This window comes from Anopheles moucheti, chromosome 3 (genome assembly GCF_943734755.1).
Source record: "Anopheles moucheti chromosome 3, idAnoMoucSN_F20_07, whole genome shotgun sequence".
Classification (NCBI taxonomy): domain Eukaryota; kingdom Metazoa; phylum Arthropoda; class Insecta; order Diptera; family Culicidae; genus Anopheles; species Anopheles moucheti.
The window spans coordinates 81,976,501-81,999,585 of record NC_069141.1 but is presented as its reverse complement, the minus strand read 5'-3'; the positions used below and the strand labels follow the sequence as shown (position 1 = coordinate 81,999,585).

Below are 23,085 nucleotides of genomic sequence, written 5' to 3'. Positions count from 1 at the left end.
TCTTCTATTTTACTGCACAAACAACACCAACTACTTGGGGTAGAAATTAATGCTCCAGTGTATCATTTTATTTCCCTAGTGCACGATTAAACGGTTCCTTCATCACCTCGAATCTCAAAGTTGGCCGTTCTGAGAGTCATTTGGAATGGTGCTTTCGCTTGCCGCTTGCATCTTCCGCGTTTGGGAATGAAGAAATGTTCCAAACTGCTACCAAATTCTCGACAAGTTCAACGATATCTGATGAGGTCTTTCCCATCTGCAGGACGGGAGGTGTAGTGTTCACCGAAACTTTGGGAGAAATTCCGATGTGAGTAATTTTTCCTTCTGCTTTCTATTCGTACAGCACACAAACAAAACGATTGCACTTTTCGCGACTAGGAACTTATCCTGAGCACGGTCGGGGTGCGGTGCGGAAGTACTATGGGAGGTAGAGTTATTTTGCTCGTTAGTAGAATAATAAACATTCCTTCCTTCTGCAGGTGAAAAAGGATGACACGGTGGTGTAGTAGGAAGGATTCTTGTGTGCAGACCAACATAGGAAAATTGCACAAGAAATAAAGGTAAAGTGAATTGGAAATGGCAAACAAAGGCACACCCAGACGACTAAGTGAGCTTCTTCGACTGTACTGGAAGCTTGGAAGATGCATTTAGTGATAGAGATGAAATACGTTAATTAAATATTTGGACATGAATGGAGTATTGGGATGATGCAGTTTTTTAAAAGAAAATGCTCTTTTGTTTCTATAAAGAAAATAGAGAGATCTGAAAACATATCTCTGTTGGAGTGTCCATGATGGAGCTACACTGTATTGGATTTTCCTTGTTTTCATGTGCATTTTAGCAAGTTTATTCCTATTTTCAAAAACACTAAGCCGGGTGGATTTGTTTCCAACGTTCACAAGGCGTCTTAAGCAGAATAATTATGGCCGTGTAGAATGTTTCGACAAAATCTACGCGGAAAAGGACGTTCACTTCCACGACTTGCACACGGTGGCAAAGCAAAAGATGAAGTTTGTCCTCTTTATCTCAGCGAAGCAGGGAAAACGTCTGGAATGTTTGGAACTTTTCCACCATCTTAGGAAGACGGGGGAAAAAACTATAGCGGTATATTTCCCCGTCAAGCGTGTTGTTCGCGATGACTTTTCCCTTTAAAGTAAGCCCCACCCGGTAATGCTGCTAATGGATGTTTATGGCACCACTTGGAGTTGAAACTTGAAGAAGGAAAGCGAAAAAACTGAAAATAGCAAGGATTCACTAAAAATCACACCGCAAGGTGAGAAAAAGGGTAAAGTTTAAAGTACGACAAGCGGAATCGTACGACAAAAGGATGGCAATTTCCTTCTGCTGAAAGTGTCAAACATGTCGCCGTTAGATATGGGCAACTCACTTGCATGCAGCCAGCAATAACGGGTAATAACAAAGATTATGCCCTCTTTTTCGGTAAGAAGCTTCAACGGGTATAAATTCACAGGAGAAGAAAATGGAAAAACTCGAAGCAAAAATCGATACCGATCCCCTCGATAAGGAGATACTTTTATTTTATTTTTAAATTGATTTTCGTTTTTCCAGCGGAAAAACTTGTCTCCACGAACCGGGTGTATTGGTTTTTGTTGTCTTCCCCGCATCCATATGTCGATATCGCAGTAGGGTAGAAAAATTTACATAAATCGAATTTTCTTTCCTTTGCTCACAATTGGTGGTATGGAAGCAAAGCAAGGTATTGATTCCATATGGTAGAAATATCTGCAGTATCTTCTAGTCCACTTTCCCCCTTGAACATCTGGAGATGACGGACGATATTAAAAGAGGATGATTTTCGGGACTTCTTTTCCAGCAGTATGAAACAGTTTTCCGAATGTGTTTAACGAACCGATACTATCAACATAACAGATTCAAAAAGTCAACAGCACTTTAGATTACAAAACAAAAACTATTACAATGAAAACCACAAATCATCCTAAAACTCTTTCCAATGCAAATGGAAGCTTTTAAGATAAGATTTCGAATATTTGTTTTTTTTGGCAACGATGTGCACAAATTCTTTCCAGTCAAAACACTTGAGCTGGCAGGGGAAAGAAAAGCGAACTAAATGCACGAATCGGCTTGATCGGCATAAATTTATGTCCACGTGATCGTTGAGCCATACACAGACTACTTACGGCAAACAGCGAAAAGAAGCCGAGAATGTTAGCCGACAACAAAAATCGATTTAAACCAAATTTGTAACATCAATTGAAATGCCTGTAAGATAGCAGCGAATCGTTAAAAACCCTAACGTCCTACCGAGTAAAGGATAAATGGCAGGCGGCATAAAAATGACATCATACCCTTACGAGAAGATGCGTCCAATGATGTCCAATTTGACCACAATTATGTTCTAAAGTCTAAATTCGGCAACAGTGTTTTTCCGTCCAAAAGAAATTCCTCAACAACCCCGAAATGTCCGGCAGGAGTTGTAATTGCACGTACAAGGTTAAACATATTTGCAGCATCATCATCATCATACGGCTCAGCATGATGCCGGCACCGAGCGCATCCATCGTTTCCACTCCGGCGTTTATCAATAGAATTGCATTCCATCGAACAAACTGGAAGATCGATCGATCGGTACCCGTTTAACATTCCACCTTGGAAGAGGAAAAAAAAAACTTCATTGCAACTTAGAGATGTTGGTTGGTTTCTTTACCCAAACGTGGCCATCCGGACAATCGACGAACCAAAATGCCACCGGTGCTGACTCCGGTAGCCGGTAGGGAAGCAGCAGTGAGCTCAAATTCTTACCTTTCCCTCGAAAGGTGATGGCAAAAGGGAGTTTTTCCCATTTTTGGGTAAGTCCAGTCTGGGGTTCCGTTCCACTATTGTGATCCAACCCGCAAAGGGCTGGGATCTTGGAAGTAGGGAAACAGGGATTTGTGTTATTTTTAGCAACAACTCCCTTTTGCTGACCAAGCAGAAGCAACAACCAACGGTTAAGAAGCGTCACCCAAAGAAGGAATGCCACTCCAGAGGAATCGGGAACGTCGTTTTTTATAGTGTCCCGGAAGGAAAAAATAAAGAGGTGTACAACTTTAACCTCCACGTCTGGTGGCACGATTTTCACGATCCTCTTTGCATCTTTGCACATTTTTAACTTCACCTACAAGTAAACAAGAAGACGTTTGTTATTACAATCTTTGTGAAGTCTATGTGCACCCACTGGACGACAGCGCTGTCCAGTGATATTAGCCCAGTAAAAAAGGCCTCTCTTCTCTCTCTCTGGCCATCGTTGCCGTTTTCTCCCATCCGAGATTCGTCATGTATTCATCCGTCGCTTTTCCACGGCTTCTGCATCGGTCGTTTTGACCAAACGAAGAAAGTGGATACGGTGGATGGATATCCCATTGCACACGTTGGCCACGAACCAGCGCGAACTTAACACGGTCCCGGCGCAGGCGAAGCAGTACGGGAAACATGCTACTCCCCGTAGAAGGAAAAGCTCGTTTATTCCGTACACGTTTTCCGTAAGCGCTTTCGAAGCATAGTCCCCATTTCGGGCTTTGCCCGGAGGTTGATTCGCTTGGACACGGGGAGTCGAGACAACAGCACACTGCCTGCCGGGCAGCGGAAAGGCGGCATGTAATTCCTAAAATAAATCTTTGTGACATTATGCTTTCATACGTTACGATGTGAAAAGTGCTGGTGGAATGATAAAGCCGACTGGTAAGATGGGATAAGTGAGGTCTAGATAGACCTTACCGGCAATCAACGTTAGTCCGTTGATGGTCTACTGATGTTTGCAATGCATACGTAAGTATGAGCAAATGGAACTTCCTTGTTTTTTAACTAAACAGAAGTTAACTTTTAAGGGGGCGAGCAAAGGTATCTAACATCCTTGCTGGAGATTTTACTCGACCTCATTCAAAATTATGTATTGTATTGTTGTTTGTTCCGATGACTTTACACCTGTTTTAGTCAATTTGTAAATAATTTGAGCATTTAAGTTTGAAAATACGGTCAATGTCATTCAATAATGTAGATTAAAACCAGCATACTTTCCATCATGCCGTGCCGAAAGGGATGGATAAAAGAAACTTCCACCAACCCGGCACTGGACACGCATGTCTTTGATTCATCCGAGACATACCGGAGACATGGAAGGTATTTCGCATGAACGACAAATATACAAAAAAAAACCCTCATTCATTTCCCACGATTTGGTCATCAGAATGTGAAACCAGAAACAACCGACCATAGCAAGTGCAACGCGAAAGCAAACGTGCCCTTACCGGCGATACATCAAGATGTGTCATGCTGCTGCTGCCACATTCGCTGGTATTGAGTCCGATGCTTGGCCAACCTACCCTTATACGGAGAGGGTGGATAGAATTGAAGCGGTTCGATGTTGTCCGCTGCTTCCGTTACCTATTTTGTCTGCTTGCACGAATGCAATGGTTCATCACGCTGCATCAGGACAGTAAGTGCATCTAACGGCAATTTCTCTATCATCCAATTACGAACGTTCGTGGACGTAGCAAGTTCAACGACTTCTTCACCGATGCTAAAATGAATTTCGAAAGAAAACTGTTATGAGTAGCACATCTCACTGCTAGGGTTGTTCTGTATCGCCCGGGAAACACCTTGAATGCACCGTCAAGTTCTTAATTACATCTTTCAAGTTCGCACCCGAGCTGACGTCGATGGGATGAGAGTGGAAAATGGGAAAAAGTTTCACAAAAAAGACAAAGTACTTTCTTTTTGCACTACGCCCCACGAAGCAGTGGTAAGTAACTTTATTTACGCCATCGTGTGCAACCATAGGTGTGCTCAGTGGGATACGGTTGCAGCCGGCTTCTTAGTTGTTTCAATTGCATAAGCTCCAAGCTGGCAAGTCTCTGCTCTTTCAGGAGATGCTCTTTCAATATAATCTCCTCACTGTCCGGTATACTCAGCAGCAAAAGCATTGCAAGAGTCTCGACGTAGTGCAAAGTGCATACCTTGCAGGCGCAGCTACTTTCAAGTAGGTGTTAAATGGCCACCGAGTCCTTTTTTCCGCCGAAGAGATGGAAAGGTCGGACATAAGAGAATGAAACAATGCATCGTGCTAGTTTTATGAGCAGTTTTTACAAAGGTCTTCTCAAGAGTCTGCAAGATGGATGGTACTCCTTTAAACCAATTCTTATCTTACACCGCCTTAGTAAGAAAATGATTTGCCTCGTCCGGAAGCTTTAGTGTAGCAAAAAACTTCTTCCAAAAGTAAGTTGGAAAGTAAGTTGTAGTTTTTGTAACATTCCAACACAAACATGTCCACTGTCCCATTCCCCAAGACCACAGCTATGAGCGACAAGTTGAAAGTTTAGAATTGAAGAGAACATTTCACATGGCACGGCCATATGTGTATGCGGGGACGGTTTTTATTATCGAACCAAAACGTCCTACGTGACAAAATGTGAAAATGAGCTTTTCCTAACCGACGGCACAATATGCTGCCGGGGTTGGAGGCAATCAAAACTGCACAGACATGTAAAACTTCGACCGGATCATCGCTGTCGTCCTAGTGACAGCTGCTTCCCGCACACGGGAATGTCGGTATGCGTCTCATGTGAATATGCTACATATGTTGTAACTGAAATTTAATTGCTTTTGATGGCAAAAACGGAGTGTGGAACTTGGACGGTCATTTGGATTGTACGATCATTCGTTTGCATCATACACGTCCTCTTTGTTGGGGTTGAATAAAACGGGCCGCTTTTTATGGACGTGAGGGCTAGAGAAGGTTCGCTATCTTTCGGGGTGGATTGGTATTTCGATAGTGATTATACGGCCCTGCCGAATATTCTGCTCGCTCGATGGTCTAGTCTGTTGCATTGAGGAGCTTTCGTCGGATTTGAATAAAAACCATATGGTTTGTATGAGAAAGAAATGAACACTACGAAAAAGGTAATTTAAAATTGAGCTTTTTTCCAATCGTCAACGTTAGCTGGCGAATATAAACCACCTCTAAAGCCATTAGAAAAATGGGAATAGTAGTACATACATTTGCAAAGTGAGATGACCCAATAATTACCATTTTGTTACGCTAGATGCTGCGCTTACGATACGTTCTTTTCAACACTTTATTGCTATTGAAATGAACATTCAAACTAATCACATTCTGAACGATTATTATCGTTCTATAGATGGTGTGCATCTCGCTTGGCAATGTTCATTTAAGAATGTATTCAACAGGGACGAATGAACGAGAAGACAAGGAGACGCTTTTCAATGAAATGCTTGAATAACCTTAAGGTTTGTCAAACGAGCGGTAAAAAAACGGCGGTGAAAATAAAACATAATCTACCTGCCACTCGGTGGTAATTTTCTTTTTACACATCAACATTCATGATTTCATTTTACAAATTGCACCGTCAACGAAATTTGGTTCCGACCCCTAGCATTCTTAAGATTACGTCCTTTAGAATGACATTTTCCTAAATCAAATTCTCATTACCGTTACTGTCATTTTCTTCCCTAGTGTGTCCTTTTGCGCGGCCGGCAAGGAACAGTGGTGAGATGAAACATCTTCCCAGCTAGACCATGATCGAATTTAGATGACACATCACACAACTCTCGAGCTGTTTGATATTGGAGCATCTGCTCAGAGGGAGGGAAGTCACACACTGGCGGGAAGGACGTGTACTTCCCTCCATTCAACCGTATCAAGATGTCCTCTCTCTTAAAGCTGCTGGAGAGGAATAAAAGGGCTCCCCGACCTATCATCCTACGAGATTGCTGTTTTTGCTTTCAGCAGACCGAGATAAATAGATGGATTTATGATGGGATTTATACAAACACAATCCTCGCTTCACTTCATGCGACGAAGTAAACTCTTCGGTCCCCTGAGAATGGGGAGCGCCATATTCCATCAGCTTCTATCAGACCGAACGCACCGAAGTCTGGTGGAGCTACGGAGACTTGCGATACAAGCGTTGTGTAGTTGCCGGAGTATTGCTACACCGCTTTTCGTATGCCTCCGGGGCACGTCTCATATCCATTCAGACTGCCACTAATAAAATCTATCCTTATTCGTTATCGCTATCAGTGTAGGGGTGCCGAATATAAGAGCAGTGCGTTTAAATGTCGCAAACCGTCGCTCACATCCCAGTCGCGCAAATTTCAAGGGAGCGAGGAAGAGCCACCGGAAATGCGGAATTGAATCGACCGACAAACCCGGCGGTTCTTAATATCTACAGTGTATAGAAAAGGGGTTTGGAACTGCTGCGAAATTCGTTGGAAGGAAGCAGACAAAATACGGAAGACAAGCCGTTTTCACTGACAGGACCCTAACAACATCAACAGATCCGAAGGCACCGGACCCCTTCCCGACGTTCAGTCGGTTTATTGACGAAAGCGGGAGGAGCAGAATAACTGACAACAACAGTCGCGGACAGTTTGGGGAAGCACCGATGACCTAAATATGATGTGCCGGTTAGGAAGGATTGTACACCAAGGACACTCACACACACACAACGGCGCATTGCCATTGGGGGTGATTCCGAGTAAAAAAAAGGATTCACGTTACCCGGGGGAAAGCAACTTCCGGCAGTGGACTTGAAGCCGGAGCAAAATAAATTTAAATGCATGAACAAGCACAAACCTAACTGTTCCCCTGGGGGTTATGAAGCTGCTTTTCGAGGAGTGGCTTCGCTGGGCAGCCCAAAAACGCCGCTCAAATTTCGTTTATGGAAGTTGAATACTTAACAACGGGTTGGCGCAGGATAACGTGCGGTCTAACCGGGAGCCTCCAACTGACACCAAAACGCTGCGGGTGCTTATCAATATTCGCTCAAAAATTGATTTGCATGTTTGTTGTGATTAATTATTTACAGCGAATCAGTGCTGTTTGCGTTGTCATTGCGTGGAGAAGATTCTACTGGTTACGCCTTGGTTTATTTATTCGGAGCCATTGACCGAGGGGCACCACTAGAATCGATTAAATATTGACACAAAGTCTATCGCAGGCGGCGTCCAAACAATTTGACAACTGAAACACGTGTCGGTTAGACGGCACCCCTTTTGTTGCAGAACATCCCGAAAACCGCCCGGAAATTGAATGTCCAATCGAAGAGCGAATGGTGTTTATAGTGCAAAAAAAAAAACGGATGAAAAAACGTGAAGTTGCCACTGCAAACACGGCACGGTCGCTGCAGCATCGATCGTAAATATTATATAAATGGGTACGATTTTATCATACAGCCACAGTTCTTGCAATCCCAACGCTCCGGAGACACAAGAGAACAAAAGGCAGATCTTAGCCGCAGTAGGGCGCGGGCGACATAGCGGCGACAAACGACATTTCAACATCAATTCCCAGTCCGCACAGTGGCAATCGGCTCAGTTGATTCTATTTGCATACACTTATCAAAAAGCAGTCAGGTCTTTGCATTGTTGTCAGTTGGAAAAGGTTGCACTAAAGTCGCAAGAAGAAAATGGAAGTTATTTTATGAAAAATGCATCTTCAATGACATTGTTGGATAATTTGTGGTCTAGACTTTGGACTTTGGAGCGAGGTGTCGTTGGCGGGCATTGGGAGTGCGTTTGAGGAATGGCATTTACTGTTCATTCGTTGTTCATTCCTTAGCCCCGGTAGACTATATTGCCATGAGGAGACTAAAAGTCATCGAACTGTTGGTGAGTATCTGCTCGAATTCCAACAGATTGATGTGACACAGCATCCGCCGTTGCAGCATGACAAACCCGTCCATTTGTTGCCACGTAGAGTGACACTTTAAATGTATTTTTTTTTCTACCGTCAAAGGGAATTTGTCTGATCGATTTTCCAATACAGTCTCGCACCATTTCAGCACAGTTTTTCGAACCCCGGTGGCTTTGCGCATTCAGATAAAGAACTTTTCCACGGACCAACAAAAGCACACGGTGTCCGGAGGTGTGCATTATGCAAATTTAATGCATGCATTTCGAATGGTTTGAGAGTGGGTTGCTTCTACCTTTATGTCTGCAGACCGATCGAAGCATGGCAGCGAATGTTCGGCAAAACTTTCGCAACACTGTCGCGTGCGGTTGATTGCGAAACGGCTACACCAATGCTGGCGGATGCCGAAAATTGGAATAGTCTGTTAGTTTCAGTTCCCATTGGAGGAGTTCCGTTGTTTTGGTCGTGTGCTTTGCTTTCAAATGTATTGTAGCACTATAGAGAAGCAGTGCTAGAATCGATGATTGGCAACTGGCCATTCGGTATCATTTGGCGTCACGTTGCGTTGCGATTCGATGGAAAAAACTGCTTCCAATTTATATTTCCTACCCACGCGACTGCTTGCGAGTGTTGAGTGGGGCGAACATGCGAAGAATAAATTCTTCCCGAATAACGAACGATGGGCACCCGGTTTACTTAGCAATACACACTAGCCCACACATAATATAGACCCGTTGGGAACCCTCGTCCTGAACTTCATTGTTGCACGGAAAACGATACATTTTAATTCAGCGCATGATAATACACTTGTTCCAAGCGTGAACATCTCTCAGAGGATCAATTTCAAAAGTGTGCTTGCCTTTCTCGCTTTACATCCCAAACGCGGTTCTAAATGCGCTGTGCCGTAAACGTATTCTTGGGTACATACCTAAAACGAGAGAAAGAAAGGAAAAGGTTAAATAAATCCAATCAAATCGATCAGGGATGTGTATAAAAGAAAGGAACCCAATTCGATTTGTATCGTTTTACGTTTTTATGTTTTTTTGTTAGTTTTTCTCTAAAAGCTCCCGCTAGCACAAAGTCACACGGACAACGTTTTGCCAAAATCGCCCATTTTATCCCACATTTTAGCCAGACGTGGACGATAAAACACATCCCGAAGACGGGTTCGGAATCAATAATCAACACGAGGCGAAAGGAATGAATGCACAAGGGGGCGGGTCGCTCCGGAAAAGCTTGTATCTTTTGACTTCAAACAAGCTCAATTTTAACATTTCTTTTCTAAAGTTCGACCGAAAAAAGGGGTTTCTCTCGCTTGTTAACACCCGCCCAATGAAGAATGATGTGTTTTTTGGGGAGAGTTTTCCGTAAGAAAATACCGTTCGTTACGAAAAAAAGCAGCTAATGCAATTCGGGTGGATTTTTAGACCATTTATAACAATATAAAATTGCTTACATTTTCCCATCCTGTCCACCAATCATCTCCACGCACGTCGTCCAACTTTAGGGTGTTCTGGTGTGCTTGCGTCCACCAAGGTTCAAACGGAGTCCAATAAAGCGTTATATCTTTTTGACGCTTGTCCCGAGGATCATGGGATTCGTACAAATTGTGAAAGCAAAAAGGACATCCATACGGGAACGCACGGTAATGGAGAATTTCTCGAGAGGTTTACATTCTCATAACTCGCTAATCTCGGGAGCATTTACACACCAGCACAATACATCACCAGTTGGAATCGTTGAGTATGGTCTAGCCCGGTGGAAATCTCAGTCCAGTTTTCAGAAAGTAGAAATAAAGCGATTACAGTGTACCGCTTGGGAATGGTGCACAGATTGAGTGGAACAACAGTGAAACCCATCGTAATATCGTAGTTATTTGCTGTCTGGCTACTTTCAGTTTGTAACGTCAAACGGTAACCAGTAGCGGATCAATTTGAGGGGAGAAAAGTATCATAAATCATCGTGACAGATAAATGCGGTGATGCTCGTACCGTCATCCGATTGTAATTACATGAGCTAAACACATCAAGCCACGTGTTAGATCCGTTAAGTACAATCTCGAACGACATTCAGTTGACACCCGGGTGCATTCTGTGACCAGTCAGCGGATGCTAGTAACATGCTCCGATGTAGTTCCTCTCACAAGCCTCATCAGAATCACCCCCATTTGGAGGGAAACGAAAAAAAATAAACAGATAAACAACAGTAGCAACAGCGCGGTGAGTCCATAGCTTTCAGCATAGTGACGTGACCCCGGTCTGGTGTGACATGAGTGACGAGAAATAAATTACAATCGTCGACCGCGCAAGTGTCGCGAAGTCTTGACCACAACACGTTATGCTAAAGCGCGTACTAAATTAGAGTGGGGAAAGTGTAGATAGGCTCTGCTGGAAGCCTTGTTAGAGCGATCCCCACTCGCTAGGGGTTAAGCTGGAAAGGTTTACCTGGCCTGTTACTACTCGCGATCCAGTCGTTTGCACCTAACCCGGCAAGTTTCTAGTTCTGCATCAAGTTGGTTTGCGGAATCCATCCCGTACCTAACTCGTCTGACGGGAACTTCCTATATACACCATGCTGCGTGTGACAAGCCGTTGAAGCCGTAACGCGACCCCTCCCCACCGTTTGTGCGTGTACGAACCATCAAACCAACAACACGGCGGGACGATTTAATTTGATTAAGATTTATTTCGCGTATGACGTGCCGTGGCGAGTTTTGCATTTCCCCGTGCGCGAAAAGAGAAACTACGGTCTCTCCTGTGCGCGTGATGCATTGTGTGGCCACAAAGTCTTTGGCCATAGTAATGGCCGTGGTAATTTGCAGCCCACATGTGTCGGAAAATTGCTGCGAGCGATTGCACTGGGTGTCTCCATGGTGCCCGGTCTCCATCCGGCCGGTCATCAACGGACAGTTGGTGGCAAGAACATGATCGATTTACAGTGTCTGGTAAACGGGATTATGAGGGTAGTTTGCCGGACGCTAAATGGGGGCACCGACCAACTGGTGTTAAACGGTGTGTGTAAAGCAAATCTGCTCCACATATTCTATTTTTGTTGCAAGTAAGAAAATATATATTACCCAGTGCTGTGTTAATTTGGTTTATGTTTTGCTGGACACAGTCTTAGCATGAACTAAACAAAGAAAAAAAGAAGATAATTTATTCCACCAAAACAAAAATGGATAATTTATTCCACCAAAATGTTAAGTAATCAGCGTGCCAGAACGAAAAATAACCCCAAACCCCGTATCAATGTGCTACCAGTTTGTCTTCTCCACTTTCACAAGGCTTTGTTTTTTGTCCTCCATCTGGTTCATCAAGGAATCTGTTTTTCCTTTTCCTGTGGCCTATTTTCCATGATGTTATGCTCTCTAATTTAGCACACTCACACGCATCGGACACAGGAGCAACAACACAGTTTACACTAAGATGGAAATTTCTATCACTCAACCAAAAACGAAAAAAAAACACAAAAACCCAGTGGGAGAAAGTAATTTGAAAGCTTTTCTCGCTCTAGTTGTTTTACCGTTTGTCGTAAGTGAAGTTTACCAACAATCAATGTAATAAAAGTTATGAGAAAAGATGCGAAGCGCAAACACGCAGCAAACAAACTCAGCACCCAATCGACTGAAAGGCCAATGTCAATCCGATTAAATTGTGCGTTCATTTATTTTGCCAACCCACCAACCGTGGGGAAAGTTTTGCCGACTTTTGCCCGGCGATCCTTCGGGTGTTTACTGCAAAGACACACACACACACACTCTGGTAAGAAGTGCGACGGTGCGGGGTCATTTGTTTTCCATCGGTCATTAAGCGCCGCATTGTCGCAGCAAACCATCATCCCACGGCAGCTTCACATTTGGGTGAATACAATATTGTACTAAAGGTAAGTTGGTATTGAAGTATTGGGAGTTCAGTTCAATGATTCGATTTTTTGGCGAGCGCGATAAATATTGATAACGTTTCTTTATGAAGTTAGATGGTACGGAATTGAAGGAGATGCTTGAGGAGGATGATCAAGATTTGAAATCGGAAAATGATTGCTTCTCGTGCGTGAATTGCGCAACTTTGAACGCTTTAGATAGTATATTTATTTCAGGTATTGTACTAAAAATAAAATGAAACAAATTGTCGTCTTTAATTATATTAAAATTAGGGACTTTCTGAGGTTTAACGATGAAATCAATTTAGGACGAAACGTTTCGAAAGACTCAGTTCTTGTTTGCATACGGTTGCAGAATGGGAACAATAAAAAAAGTAATTTAAATTTGTTAGTATCCATATCACATTACAGATAAATTACCGGTTTTCTGAGTCGCGTTCGAGGTAATGGCAATGAATTTTTAAATGTCACACCTTTCTTACGAATCGTACGGCCGGCCAGCTGATAATAGTTGTTTACGATCGTTGGTGGTAGTTTTAACGTTTTGCGGCACCCATCATCAGGGGAAACCTTTTTTAATCAATAATTTGAGCTTTTTTAACATTAATATACCATTGTGGGACCATAACCCATAAACTCACCGGTTTCATATGATTTTTTGTTAATTGCTTTGGAGCGGGGATTATGCCTTTCTCTCCTTCTCTAGGCGTATTGTTGTGTCTTTGCTATTTAACCTCCGACTGGAGCTCCGAATAATTCCGAAAGTGGGGAGAGTGTGGATGCGTTTGAATTGATCCAGTTAACGAATGATATGGTGCCTCGTTAAATTTGTTTCGAAAACAATCCATTTCGTTTTAATATGGAACCACCATACGCGATGGAAGAAGTGGATGAATAAGAAACAACCCGCAAGGGAGGAGATCACAATCAAGCGTTTAGTAAAAGGAACAATAAAACATAAGCCGATTACATACTAACCAATGCAATCTTTTTTGGGGTGTGTGTGTGTGTCTGTTTTATATCCTTCGATGCAACCTTGGCTGAGAAGGTTGGGAAGGCCATAGGTAGCTTTACGAGGCGCCAGTTTAGTTCGTTGTGCTTCAAGCCCTAATGAGAATGCACTTTGGAAGCCCTGGAGGAGCTACCGGAACGTCGTTGTTTGCGTTTAATTGCCACCGAAAAAAAAAACGCCATTCAAGAGTTGCGCTTAATGTGTTGTTAGCCTTGATATTTGCACGTCTGAAGGAGGTATATTTCACGGTAACCCACTTAAGTACATGCGATTCAACCATTCGAAGACAATGGGACACAAAGCACAAGCGGCTTGGGCCAGTGCAAATACTTAATTAATTTTGAAACTGTTGCCGGACAACCAAAGCAATTGAGAGATCGAATGACATCACGATACATGTACTCCCTTTTTGTTGGCAAAAAAACATTGCAATTCATTCAAATTTACAATTACCACAATGCAATTCCCTTTCAAATTATTACAACTTGCGGCCATTTTGTGATGAACGTAATACATAAAAAACCGGCAAAAAATGAGTTAGTCCCGCGACCATTTGCTTCACAGCAGAAAAAAGCAATATGGCATACCATTTGTACTGTCCAGTTTTATGTACTTCCTGTCCTCATGGTTCCGTTCTGTTGCAAACCACAGCGGTTCACACTCCATTCGCTGTCGCCCGGGAATACAACAGGAGAAGCGCAAAAATTTGCATAATGCTCGTAATAAATTCTCTAGATTTTAGATTGAAATTTATGATTGGAAAGTTGCCGCGGGCTACGAATGACAGCCCGACAGCTCGACTGCCCAGATACCAAGATACAAGCGAAACGCATACTCGCCGGGCTTGTGTAACGAGATCCGCATATCATCAATAATGACCACCAAAGTGTGAAACAATGAAGAAGGCTCGAAATAGGCGAAAGAAATTCATCCAATTCGGGCACGTTCGCTCGGGTGGATTCTTTTATTTTTATGACGTTTCTATTTTCCGATCGATCCGATCTGCTGTCACTCAGCAGATGGGTGGACGACGCTGGACGTGGAAGCTGAACGTCTAAAGTTACCGGACCGTGGGGGTACGGAGTTTTATCTATCGACTTAAGTAGGGCGTAGCCTAACGTCTATTCGGGGCAAGTGGAAGTCGTTCGATTTTTACGACGCCACAAAATCAATAAAAAACAGTGTTGCTTGCTGCTACTATTCGTGTGGGGGTTGGATCCCATGGACAGGGATTCGCCACGGTAGGATAATAAAAAAGCTACTCCCTCTAATGTTTTATTGCATGTCGTCGATAAGTCCGGTCCGTTAGACATACAGCATGATATAGTAGATGCTGCTGCTTACTTGAATTGTTTACGACATCTCAAGATGGCGGCAGAGACTACCTTTCTTTACATATTCGATCGGTAATAAAATTATAGTTGCAACTGTGGCAGCCAGAACCACTCATCCGCCCTGCACAATAGCAGAATATGATCGATGTTATGGAATGTTAAGGTCACATAGACTGCACATGTCATAGAATAGTGTGTCACTGGCACTGAGTGTTCGATTCGAACTGGTTACTCTGGTTACGAGTTTCCCCACTCGGCAGTAGTTAAAATGTAATGGATAGTCATTCCCTAATGTGTAGGATAGGCGACAAGTGTGTGCACCGATATCTACAGGTGATAAATTGGGATTTAAGGCGATTTGCATAAGTGGTCGCAAGATACGTGGGACCCATGGCATGGCATTAAACCACACGGTCCGAACCGGCAAGCATGTGGATACAGCTAAGGAATTCTTGGAAAACAAGACCCATTGAGTTGCCATTCTTGTACAAATTAAGTAACATATGGTCAAAACGTAGCCATAACTGAACCTTACAAAGGTTCCAGTTACTTAATGCGAACGGGTCTCAGGCGTGGGCCCATCGGTAATGGATCGCTATTAAAGGGAGATTGCTACTAATTTTCGAGTACACCTAGCTTAACCGCTATATTCGGAGCAAGAGTGGGCTGTTACAGTACGAGTGTTTCGCACGTTTGGCGATTTCTCTCGACAGGTTGACTAAGCCGATCGGATTCCAACGCAACTGTTGCGGTCCGCCAAAATGGTTTCATTCCGAGCCCTGGAAACAGGCTATAACGGGTTCCCGTCAACGGGTTGCCCACAAGATGGTGCAGCAAAACTTCTTGCTACAACGTTTACTCCATACCCACACACATATGGTGCGCAACGTGTGCGAAAAGTTGGCGCGAATGTCGATCATGTCTGGGAGAGTCCATTGCGTTAGCACCTTACGATGGACGATGAAGTCTTCACGTGTGGCCTGTCTCACGGCGACATTATTTGCATTCGACCCACATGTTGCTCAACAAAAAAAAAATGGAAAAACTGTGGCATCTTAAAACCGGACCAAACCTAATGACATCTGAGGCTGAGCGTAGCAGAAAGTAGTACGGGTACTACACAACCGCATCCTTTAGGTTATGTTGGAAGGTTTGGCCGGACGGACGAAGACCGCAAGATCTCGTTGCGCTAGTGGTCAAGTGGGTGCGGTGCCCAGGCATGGATTTTGTGTAGGGGTTTCATTCAGTGTCTCAACACGAAACGTGTTCGCAACATGAATGAAAATTAAAGGAAAAAAGGTGGGCACCAATACCTACTCCTTTGCGATTTTCATCAATTATAGTGATTTGTTTCGTAAGAAATTCTACCCACAGTGTACACGGCACAGACACGTTTTTCATTCATAAGATTTAATCACTATGCAGCATAGAGGGACGTAAGAACGTACCAGAATGGTCTGAAGTTGATATTGACACTTACTTTGAAAGAGCTATTTTAGGTTGTCAAAATATCACTTAAAAGGATACTTCAAAAGAAATTATGAGTAGAAATTCTTGAAGATTTTAGGTGGTTCTATTTCTAGCACTGAAAAGAATCCTGGAACTGGGATTAAAATATCTTTTAAATGAATACTGATAGAGCCCTGATTGTTTGAAGATCATTAAAGTTTCTAGGGCTTGATAATGCCTTATCTCCAAAAGTGTCCATGGTAAAACATATTAAACACTTTAGTACATACAACAATATTCCAACCAAGCCAATGAATTTATTTCACTTCCTGTGTTGCTTGGATTCTGTGCCAATTGTAGCCAATTAACCGATGACTCCCAAGATGTTTATCATTGAAATGGCACACGGCACACGGCACATTAATCCAGCACGAGAAGTAACAGCAACACTTTCGCCGACCCGTTCGACGAAGCGGATACAATTCCTCGCACCAGCCAGCGCATGACCCGTCCGTCCGCGTAGCAAGTACTTCATATTTCTTCATTGACCTGCGCGCCATTTTGTTGATCGTTTTGCAACTGCAGCACATTTGCATCGTGCAAGGGGTGTGATTTTAACTGGGGCGAGAAATGCATCGTTTGGCATCGTTAACCATCGCCAATCAATTCCAGTAGCGCTGCATGAGTCGTAATAACGGTTTAATAGGCTTGCAAGTGAAGCTATAATACGCAAACCAGACAGCTCTATGGAAGTTGAAAATCTTGTCTTGTTACTTACTTTTTTTCCATCCCTGCAGATATTAATATTAATGGTGGCTGTTTGGTAATTACAGCAGCATAAAATCATACATAAAGCGGTGGTAATTTGTACCGAGGTTGTTGTCAGCAAAACGCGCAAAACAACCGAACGGCAAGGTGTTGCACGGAAATGAACGTTCAATCTGGCGGATGTGTAATGACCATCTCCGTCGCTGAACGGAAAACATCCTTAGCGAATCTTAACGTTTGCGGCCCACAATCACAAAGTGGGCGCACCAGATTCTAGCGCTCGTTTTGCGCCCGATGTGGTGGTGGTGGTGTGGGCTAATTGTATGATTGCAGATTGTCCAAAATTTATGAAAATTCTTGCTCCCCAACAGCACAGAAGCACCATCGCGTAGTGTAGTCGAGAGGAATACGCAAGCAGCCAAGGAAGCAAGCGCATGGATATTACAAGACCGGGCGTTATTTTAATTTCAAGAAATGGTTCGAAGCTCCCGAAGGAATGGTCCGCTAGCCAGGGAAAGCCGGATGTGCAGGGAAAATCGGTGCGGTGGAAAACATTTTTGGTCGCCCGTAAAACAACTGGCACCGACCGGATGGAGATAATTAAAATCCTGCCAACCAGAAAAAAGCGGCGCAAATTTGGCACCGAGCTTTGATGGGCCCGCCGGAAATGGGGCCGGTGCGATCAAGGCGATAAAGGGACAATGTGGCGGGTGTTTGCGGGTTATTACGTTCGTTCGGAATGGATTTATGTGCGTTGCGAGACTTAAATCATTACGAACTTTGCAGCACCGTGTCTTGGTTTACCTTTGTATTTTGTGGGTTTGACTTTTGGAAGCACGTTGCTTTAATGGCTCCGAACCAGAACTTCTCTTGGTGCTATACGGGTGGCAGCACGGGGAAAGGAAGGCAGCGGGGGAAGGTGGAATGGTATAAATAATTAATGAAAAGCAATTTGAATTATTTGCGTAGTTACAAACTTTACCAAGAGCCAATTTATCTATAGCTGCGGCTTACTAAAACGCGCGTGGAAAGAAGGATTTATAGCTGCAGTTTGATTAATTAGTGAGTGATTTCTGTTATTAAACGTAAATAAAACTAGGACCCGTAATCGATGGTTCAATCTATCTTTTAATCCTAGAATATGCTACATAACTGGGTATAACAGACGGTTGAATTAGTACATCACCACTAGTAAATTATCAACATGCTATTCCCCAACAAGATCACTGCATCATTTTACTAGCGTTAAACAATACTAATGAAAATACAATAAAATAGAAGAAATTTCTAGAAAGGTTTATCGGTAAAGCATCTAGATCGGGAAACACACATTCTTGCACGAAATATTCTAACACATTCCGCGTTCCAATGGTGCGCCATCAGGACACCATTTCCCCATTTCCCACCTATCTTTCACACTGTGGTTGACAATTGTTTACCATCAACAGAAAGCGCGACAGCCACAGCAGCAGCAGCAACAAAAAGCAGTCAAGTACAACATACCAACCATCCAAAACAGTCGCGAAAAAATGTTAAACAGTAGCGGTGCTTCCGATGATTTCCCGTGTGCGCTTCACCGGACCACTTCCGTAGGCCGTATTATCGGGTGTGCACGGGGTACAAGAAGGCCCGGTGGCCCGGAGATTGTGGATTGTTTGTAGCACGTTCCGAGCGCTTAGACATACCATACACGGCTGTTAGATGAAGGCCACGAGACCCGGTGAGAAGCGTTGCAAAAGCAAGGCAAAACCAATGCGTGAGAAACGTGCCTTTCAGCCGAAGCTTTCCAACAAATGTAACAAATCGCATTACGAAGAATGGGTGATGGGTTACGCCACCACTAACCGATAAGCTACCGGCAGGCAGAGAGGTATCCGAGCAAATCACTTGCTAATACCACACAGCGGAGGCAAACAAAGAGCTGCTTTTTGTTAGCTTTTGTGAAGAAAATTTACTTTTTAAAGCCGGAATATTCAGAAGCTTTAAGAAACGGTGAGGTTTTATGCTCAACGCCACAAGCAAACAATCCGGAGAAACGCAAAGGCTCCACAGCTTTACGCAAATGGAGCCGAGTAAAGCTGCACAATCAGATTCTGCTATGTGTTTATAATCCAATTTTCTTCCACACCTTGCAGGAGGGTGTATTGTATTCTCTCGCATCCTGTACGCTCCATTACTTGTCATGGAGCCTGCGAAATACCATGCCTAACTTTCAGGCGCAAAACGTCCCAAAAAAAGCACACGATACAACCTTCCTGGTGGATCGCAAGACCCCGAATGACAAATGCGTCCATGAAGGTGCGTATGCCAATGTGAAGATTAAATATTCCGTTTACTTACGATCATTTCCGTGTCCTGCCGTGCCTTTCGCGTATACTGGACGAACGGACGGATGCTATCGTACCGCTCCCGGGAGCGCCATCTCGCGGGAAACGAATGAGATATCGGAGCGTGCAGTGGAGGGAGGTAAAAACGGTAGTAAACAACCAAAAACACCTTCAATGGTTGGTGAAAGCGGAAGTGCTCGGTGGCGACCAGCGGAAATGATAAATCTCTGCCACCACATTCCTTACATTTCCGATGCAACCCCCATCGAAGGAAAGCGGAAAAAGGCGTGAAACTGGTGTTCCCCAAAAACCTGGAGCTTAACTTCCGGAGTGGGAAAGACCTTCCAGAGAAAAAAAGGGGGAAACCCACCATGGGCAACACGGAAAAGAATGCTAAATTAAGGCCATCAAACAAACAGCCCCGTAACCGTACACACCCTTACGAACACCTTGCTACTGTGGGAATAACTCTGGCAGCCAGAACACACAACTCGTTTTCTTGCTGGCTTCTGGACAGAGAGTGCTATTTTTAGGAGCGCTACCCGTCCGCGTCCGTGTTTCGTATCTCCTGCTGAATTCTTTATTAAATGAGTTCAATCTAAGGAAATGATTATTTTGGCCTTAGCGGGATCGGACAAACTGGTGTTTGTGTTAGCAATTCTTGGCATAGGCGAAAGGTTGGATAAACCCAAACGAGCGTTCAAGGAAGGGGATCCTGGTTTTGGGACGGATATCGGTACTTTAAGCAAGGGATTGAACATCGAGAAGGTCTATTTAATGCTTTAAGCGTTGAAGAAAGACCAAATGATAGGTTCTTTTGTGAAATATGTCTGTTTTATATGAGATTTAATTTAAATTATTTCATTAAATATACTTTTATGAGAATAAGCACGATAGCACGACATTACCGAAACGTCTTAAGAATAAAAATTAAGGTACATTTTCTTGAAGGTTAAAGGAAGAAGGATAAAAAAACAACTCATGAAACCCTCACTAACAACAGAACGCAATGGAAAGTCACGTTTCGCCCATCTTGCCCGTGCGTACCCGCCATTGATCCTGTCAAAAGTCTTTACGACATTCTATTGGTTTCCGTTTTACGACAAAATGAAAATGCACGATGTATTCCAAATGATCCCAGGAATATCTGAACCGGTTTGGAGAATGTCGGGAATGTGCCAACGGGATACGGTTTGAGAAAGGGCCCATATAACGTAAATTGCGCTAGAATGGTGATAGCGTCGACGCGTGTTGTTAGAAGAACGCCCCGAACTTCCAAACGTTCCACATCTGCCCTTTTTGTTTTTCGGGATATCTTTCGCAAAGTTTTATGTGCGCACATAAAACGTCCGATCATCGCCATGTGCATCGCCACCAATGCGTGCGTGTAGTCTCTCCTTGCGATGAGGCATTGCGGTCGACAAAATATGACAGCTGTCATTGAGTGTTTTGTGTCGGACATGAGGGTTGTCCACTTAGCACCACTATCAAAATTTCGGCCAAGATTGGACAGTGTTGTATTTTCCCAGAATGCAAACAGTGTCCTGCAAAAGCGCTTGCTACAGATACAAGGGTTCTGGCTAATTCTGACGACCCTGGTGACACTTCCAGCCATGGTTGAGAACCCATCAACCAAGGAAGACAGTTGTCACCGAGAAGCGAAAGGAACGAGATATGATTTCGGGAACAAATTTACGAGACTTTTAAACCCGATAAGAAATGGATCCCTCTGTCAGATGGAACACAATTTTACTGTGAAAAATACATCTTAAGGGCTGCAAGGGTGCGTTGGTCAGGAAAGGGCACATGTACGGCGAAAAACTTTGACCGGAATGCGTGTTTCGGACAATGCAATAAATCTTTGCTTTGCGATCCGACCTACGACACCACTACGTCGAAACGAAGGGCATGACTGCAGCTACCGCATGGAATGGGACCAAAAATATTGTTGACGCCAGTTAAACGGTTCCAAAGAGGGCTGTGTATGCCTTCCGGACAATATAGTTGTATGCTACAAGTCAACAGCAGTTCAGGATAGTGGTACAGGCAAGAACTTTGCAGCAGCAGTTAGAAGAGAATCCTTAAAATGTGGGCTAACTTCAACAGGGATTCCCCTGATGGACGTTCCCTGCTGTGTTCCACCTTAGCTCGGAAATATTTTACAACCTCTTGTCCAAGATTCGACGCAATGCGCCATCTGAATCCGTTTGCATCAAGGATATGTAGTAATCCAAACTCCGTCGTGAAGAACAGATCTGAAAAGGGGCAAAACAATACGCAACAATAGCGCAACTCTTGAAACGAGTCCTTAAAAGAAAAATGGCTGCTGGGATTGTAGGCTGGTGTTTCCAGATAGTTGTATAACTCCCATTGTTCCAGTCCCCGACTTCTTCCATTACTGTCAGCGGTACTATTTGCCGTGTCTTTATTTATGCCCAGCCTCCGTGCACCTGGAACTGTGGCTGGTGGTACGCAAAAAGTGAAGCAAGAAAAAGTTATAACGAGCCTAGAAAATCGGTCACCTGGTTTGCAATCTTCGAACGATTGCGTGGTAAATAAACAAGCGGCCAAACTTCTTGACCCGGCAGACACAAAGCGAATGAGATGATAGCGACCGAGCAGGGCCAGCCGGGGCAGTGTTGGGCTTTGTTGTTCAAGTACACACCCTTCAGCCTTCACCGGTGGTGGCGTTTTTGTTTTATCTTTCCCCCTGGTGCCCTCTTGACCAGGCTCTTCAACCGGGGGTCGTCGAATTCTTGCTCGTCGCTCTTGCTTGAAAGTGAAAGTTTTACCGCCGTCCCTCGTCCGACGACGACGCAAGTGAGATGGGGGTGACTGTGTGTGCAGCTTTCCCTGGTAGAACCTTTCACGCCACTCGGTACAATGAGGCCGAGGCCGCGAATGTGCTGGGGTTTGGCTGTTTACAACCCGTTAATGTACACCCCATCAGTAGGAACTTTTTGCAAATGTCGTCTTCCCATTCTTTGTCAAGCTGTTGTTGTTTGGTGCCATCTCCCGTGCGGCAGCTGCTGCTGTAACCGAACAAACATCGAAACAAAACACCCATCTTTAACACCTACAATCACCGATGCCACACGGGAGATGCCCCGAAACGGAAACTTTATCTTTTTCTGTGTGCCCTTCAACCGTCCTTGACGCAGGAAGGCTCACGATGGAGACCATTGTTCGGTTCCGGTGTGTTCCGGCGGAAGCTGTTCGAGGTCTGATTTATGCTTATTGATTTCCGCCCTTCCTAACTCCTTCGACCATACTCCGGTTGAAGTAAAAGCCATTGCAAAGAACGGGAACGTCATTCCATGATGATTGAGAATTGCGAGAATGATCGTGATAACAGGAAAAAAGCATCCCTTACCCGTACAGTACAGGCTCCGATCCAATTTCGATTATGGGGTCGACTTTTTTGGCTTCTGACTGTGGAACTGTTTAAAAGCAACTGAAGTTAATGTTGCAGCATCACCCACCTTTCAAGGATGGGAGGCGATAAATTGTAAAAAAAATACCTACAACTGATTTGTGTGACTTCTTTTCCAGCCAAAGGAGAGAGCTGCCAGGCTGGGCGGATGCGAAGACGATAAAGTCTGCTTGTTTGCCGACTGCGCAAACGAAATGAACAAATTTTCTGAGTAA

The 23,085-nt window shown here is 43.9% G+C and overlaps 1 protein-coding gene across 3 annotated transcripts in view; it reads right to left on the bottom strand.

The window, feature by feature from the left end:
* The window catches only part of LOC128302212 (breast cancer anti-estrogen resistance protein 1), a 108,359-nt gene that overhangs the window by 8,794 nt on the left and 76,480 nt on the right, over window positions 1-23,085 (bottom strand). The gene's annotated exons all lie outside the window — the stretch shown is intronic.